The 6139-nt window shown below is 47.3% G+C and overlaps 1 pseudogene; it reads right to left on the bottom strand.

Moving 5' to 3' along the window:
• Positions 1 to 365: 365 nt before the first annotated feature.
• Positions 366 to 570, bottom strand: LOC142244774 (U2 spliceosomal RNA; annotated as a pseudogene).
• Positions 571 to 6139: the final 5569 nt, after the last annotated feature.

Here is a 6139-nt window from a genome sequence, read left to right as displayed (position 1 = left end):
ACGTAGGTGCAGGGAAAGGCAGTCACCATCAACCTGCCGGGAGAAACAACACCGCAGCCGCCTGTGGGACCCGTCCATCCAGCCGTGTGTTTTACCGAAAACTGATCTAGAGAAGACTGAGAACAAGATACTGCACGAGACATAGAAAAGTTGGTCAAGTTGAGTGGAGATGAGTTTGCTATTTGGCGCAGCTTTTGGATGAATAAAGCAAGTAAAAGGTGTGAAGGATAAAAAAAAGGGTGAAAGTGGGAAAAGTGAATTGGCCAAATTGAGGTGCATATGAGGTTGTTTGCTTTCTTTCAATTCACTAATCGGGCTCATTTGAATCAGGTGAATTGAGTTCTGCTTTTGGAAACTGGGTTAAGAAGGGGTGCACCGGTCCTGGAGGCACTGCAATACCAGGTCAATGCGTGGAGTGGACAGAGCAAGCTCTTTTTCCATCTCCCTGTTCTAAAAATCTATTTAATATATGGTCCCCAGATAGGGGACGTATCAGATATTAAACTGATAAGAACAGATTTTTTTTTTTTTTCCTGTGCATCGGTAGGACTTGAAAACAAAAAAGGTGATCGCCTCCCGTTGCCTGGGAACCATCCAGGAACAAGAGGGTTATGTGATACCAGAAGGCGCACACACTCCCCCAAGGCCGGCAGTCGTGCAATCCCAGGCACCTTCCAGCACCGACCAAGGTAGCATCCTCCGAAACTACACTTGATCTGAGCCAAAAGGCCGAGAAGCAATAACCCAAATTGGTTTCGGCCTTGAGTGGCACCCTGGCCTATGCCGGACACATCTTAGGGAGAGGGAGACAAACCCACGCCTACAGAAGACATTTTGTCACCCAAGCCAACCCTTGAAAAGGCTGTTTTGCAGAGCAAAAACAAGAAGAATGGTGCGTTTTGCAGCCGCCGCCCACTGCAATGAATCTGAATAACTCCTCCGTTTGGGCACAAGCACCTCCCCTCCCCCTTGCAGTCTTTCCAATTCATGATACAAAAAGACGGAAGGGCAGGACAGGACAGGACAGGCTGCCTGACTTTCCGTCACTGCCACCCTTTGCCATCCTTACCCGTAGAAAGCCCTTTCATCATCCCCAAACCCTAATCTTTTCCCTTCCCTTCCCAGCCCCCAATCCCTGGACTCTGTACTCCTCCCACCACCCGCATCCCTTCCCCTGTCATCCCCCTACCGCCCGGGAAAAAAAGTGCTTGCCCCTCCTTCCACTAGCCCACCATCCCACCCAAAGAGCAACTTCTGCTGCGTAGCTGGCTTTCTATGCAGCAGCGCTATTTTGATGTCAGCGGGGGGCATTGTGACAAGCCAGGGTTCCGTCTCTTCATGTTGTGCACTGTTCAAACGGAAAATACATCAACAGGCAGACTATAGAAAAGATTATTAACAAAGGTTAGAGAGGAGCTTTCTCAGAGGGCTTTTTACAGTTTGTCTATTCCCAATTAGCCATTTGCTTGCAGTCTTTCCAATTCATGATACAAAAAGACGGACGGGCAGGACAGGACAAGACTTGCTCGTATTCTTGCACTGCCCTGTAGACCCCCTTCTTGTGATGTGAAGGTGTGGAGTTAGTGCCTACATGCAATTCCTTACACCAACCCTCTGGCTGACTTGGGGAGCTATCACTGAATGGGTGGGGTGAAGTAATGGTGGATTCTGCTGTTTGGATAGCATGTGTATCTACTGTGAACAGCTTCTCAATGGTGGCAAATCATGGCAGCTTAACCTCTTGCTCTCTGCAGTTCAACACCCTCACGGGCACTCTTCCCTTCCGTATTAATGAATAAAACTATGATGTAAATAGCATATAGATACCCCACAAATGTAGATAAAGGTAGGGTATGGGAAAAGGGGGAAGAGAGTAACAGGAAAATAGTATAATATAGTATACCTTCCAGGGGGGAGAGGAAATGGCAGCACAGCCAGTGGAGGTGAAGCAAGGGGAGCCTGCAACTAAAGAGTTGAGAGCGTTATCACATGGTGACTGAGCCTGATTGTAACGGGAGCATAGAGGTGCCGATCCTGTCTTACCTGCGTTGGTGTAGAAGTGGGTCTCCTGTGGTGGAGTCAGCTGTGTGCAGTGCGACCTTAGTAATAGCTGCGCCCACTTCCTGTATGGGAGTGGAATGCAGTGAGGCTAACGGAACGCACGCCTGCGCATGCGCATTTGTGTTTAAAATCTCGCATGCGCAGAACAGAGGAAAGGCTGTGCTCACTTCCTAATGAAAGAGAGTGATACGCAGCTAGGCAGCGGTGAATGCATGATGACGTAACAACAGGAGGGGTTGATAGTAAACACAGGGGATAAGCGCCATGAGCTATATAGGTATAAGAAACGGAGATGTGTGTAACAGTATGATTACATTGGCATAAATGGACATAATTTTAATAGGCAGGACAGGTAATAAGGAGTACAAGGGATATGCTAAAATGTATTGTGTGACAAGAAAGTTACAGGTAAGGACAGGATAACAGGTGTAGGGACCAACAAGGTATGACAAGGGATATTAGGATATAGTAAAGTAGGTATGAATGTAGTAATGGGGCAGGCATAGGGAATTGTGTGCGAATGTGAATTACAATAAGTCACTAAGGAATGGAATATGTGAGTGTGTGCCTAATGTAAACTAATATTGTACTGGCAAAATTATACATGGAAAGGGAGAAGGTGAGGGGGGAAGGGGGAGGCTGTTTTTGACTACAAGGGTATGAGTTATGAGTGATCATAGGGATACTGTTACATAAGTGGAAAAACCTATGAAGGACCGGATGTGTAAGTGCATACCTTATACTTATACAAACCTATAGAGTGCTGACGGGTGAGAGTGTAATGTTAGATACAAGACATCCTATAGTGAATAGTTAGCTGTAATCAAGTGCAGCAGGGATATTTCACGTGACTATGGGAACCTGGAAAGTAAAGAAAAAGGAGAAAAAAAGGATTGACAGGGTAATCAGACAAAATGTAACCAGTTGATCAGACATGACAAATAAAAAACAAGGAATAATGGAACTACATACATAGTGGAATTAAATATAGTGTGAACACGGAAAAGAACCGGGCGTTAGAAAAAATGTGCACGGCCCAATGAATCAAGTCTGTACTTCATATTCATGATTTAAGCCCTTGGGTTCTAACTAGAGATGAGCGAACCGGTCGCGGTTCGGCTCGAGGTCGGTTCGTCGAACGGAGGTCCCGTTCGAGTTCGGTTCGTCGAACGTTCGACGAACCGAACTCGAACCGCATAGGAAATAATGGCAGGCAATCACAAACACATAAAAACACCTAGAAAACACCCTTAAAGGTGTCCAAAAGGTGACAAACAACTCACAACACAACACAAACACATGGGAAAGTGACAAGAACAAATTCTCATGCGAAAACAAAAGAGCGTAACGAAGAAAAAGAGGACGAGACACAGATATAGGCATGGCACGCCCTTCTAAAATAATGTAAAACACCGCAAGGTGACTCCAAGCGGAGTCTCCCTTTTTTCCAAAAATTGGGCCACACAGACACCCACCCCTTCAGTGGCAGCACTTGTGCCCCAGTTGTACACTTCACAGCTAGATTTGCATCAAGCTCATTCAAAAATATGCCATTCTTAACCATCCCCAGGATGACACCGGGGTAGGTAGCAAAGTCTTTGCTGAACCATGACTTGTTCATCTTGACTCCTTTTAAAAAACAATGTAAGTAAGGGTTACTCCAAGCGGAGTCTCCCTTTTTGTCCAAAAATTGTGCCCCACACACACCCACCCATTCAGTGGCAGCACTTGTGCCCTAATTGTACACTTCACAGCTAGATTTGCATCAAGCACATTCAAAAATACGCCATAATTAACCGTCCCCAGGATGACACCGGGGTAGGTAGCAAAGTCTTTCCTGATCCCAGCTCTGTTCATCTTGGATCATTTTTAAAAAACACAGCAAGCAAGGGTTACTCCAAGCGGAGTCTCCCTTTTTTCCAAAAATTGGGCCACACACACACCCACCCCTTCAGTGGCAGCAGTTGTGTCCCAGTTGTACACTTCACAGCTAGATTTGCATCAAGCACATTAAAAAATACGCCATAATTAACCGTCCCCAGGATGACACCGGGGTAGGTAGCAAAGTCTTTCCTGATCCCAGCTCTGTTCATCTTGGATCATTTTTAAAAAACACAGCAAGCAAGGGTTACTCCAAGTGGAGTCTCCCTTTTTTCAAAAAATTGGGCCACACAGACACCCCATCAGTGGCAGCACTTGTGCCCTAGTTGCAAACAGGATGTTTTGATTTGCATCAAGCACATTCCAAATCCACAAGCATTTACTCTCCCCAGGATGACACAGGGGTAGTAAATTCCTTGTGGATCCATGACTTGTTCATTTTGATGAACGTTAGTCTGTCCACATTGTCACTGGACAGACGCGTGCGCTTATCTGTCAGCACACACCCAGCAGCACTGAAGACACGTTCAGAGACAACGCTGGCAGCTGGACACGACAAAATCTCCAAGGCGTAAGTGGAGAGCTCTGGCCATTTTTCAAGATTTGAAGCCCAAAATGAGCAAGGCTCCATTTGCAAAGTCATGGCATCGATGTTCATTTGGAGATACTCCTGTATCATCCTCTCCAGCCATTGACTATGTGTTAGACTTGTTGTCTCTGTTGGCCTTACAAAGGAGGCTCTAAAAAAATTATGAAAAGATTCCATAAAATTGCTGTTACCAGCACCAGATACAGTCCTACTGGTACGGGTAGACTGTTGAAGATGACGAGACCGTCCCATGTTTGTCAAGTTACAACTGGGAGATTCACTCCCTGCACCTGCACGGTTGTTTGGTGGAAAAGCCGAGCTAAGATCGAGTAACAGCTTCTGCTGATACTCCTGCATACGTGCGTCTCTTTCTATGGCTGGAATTATGTCACAAAATTTGGACTTGTAAAGGGAATCTAATAGTGTAGCAAGCCAGTAGTCATCATCACTTCTAATTTTGACAATACGAGGGTCATGTTGGAGGTAGTGCAGCAAGAAAGCACTCATGTGTCTTGCACAGCCATGCGGACCAATTCCATGCTGTGTTTGTGGCATAGAGGTGCTAACCGTTCTTTCTTCCTCTGACATCTCCCCCAAACCTCTTTCAACTGAAATTTGACCAAGGTCTCCCTCATCCGTAGAGTCATCCATGTCCATGGACAGTTCGTCCTCCATTTCTTCATGTTCTCCTGCACCTTCCTCAACATTTCGCCTGCTACCATGCGCCCTTGTGGATCCCTGTCCCCCATGGTCCCATGCCTGCCGCCTTGGTGATGATGAACGTCTGGACCTTGGTGATGTTGTTGTCTCTTGCGCATATGAATCCTCCTGTAGTTCCTCCCCTTCTTGTCGTCCCACCCCCTGACTCCGAATAGTGTTTAGCGTGTGCTCCAGCATGTAAATGACTGGAATTGTCATGCTGATAATGGCATTGTCAGCGCTAAACATATTCGTCGCCATGTCGAAACTGTGCAGAAGGGTGCATAGGTCCTTGATCTGAGACCACTCCATCAGGGTGATCTGCCCCACCTCTGCATCTCGTTGGCCCAGGCTATACGTCATGATGTATTGCACCAGGGCTCGGCGGTGCTGCCACAGTCGCTGTAACATGTGGAAAGTCGAATTCCAGCGTGTCGGCACATCGCATTTCAGGCGATGAACCGGTAGGCCGAAAGACTTCTGGAGCGATGCAAGTCGCTCAGCTGCGGCGCTTGAACGGCGGAAGTGAGCAGACAGTTTTCGTGCCCTGGTCAGAAGGCCATCTAGGCCGGAATAGTGTGTTAAATTTGCTGGACAACAAGGTTCAACACGTGAGCCATACAAGGTATGTGTGTCACCTTGCCCAGGCGAAGGGCCGCACCCAGGTTTGCAGCATTGTCGCACACGGCCTTACCAGGCTGCAGGTTGAGTGGAGACAACCATTTATTAAACTCGGACCGCAGAGCTGACCACAACTCCTCAGCTGTGTGACTCTTATTCCCATGACATGTCAAGCTAAAGACCGCCTGATGACGTTGCGCTCTGCTGCCAGCATAGTAATGAGGGGTGCGTGATTCCTTCTGCGCAGTGAGAACGCTGGTGGCCTGACCAGGCAGGCTTGGGGCGGAG

Source organism: Anomaloglossus baeobatrachus, chromosome 6 (assembly GCF_048569485.1).
Source record: "Anomaloglossus baeobatrachus isolate aAnoBae1 chromosome 6, aAnoBae1.hap1, whole genome shotgun sequence".
NCBI classification, from domain to species: domain Eukaryota; kingdom Metazoa; phylum Chordata; class Amphibia; order Anura; family Aromobatidae; genus Anomaloglossus; species Anomaloglossus baeobatrachus.
Note: the sequence above shows the minus strand (reverse complement) of the source record. Positions and strands in the feature narration are given on the sequence as shown.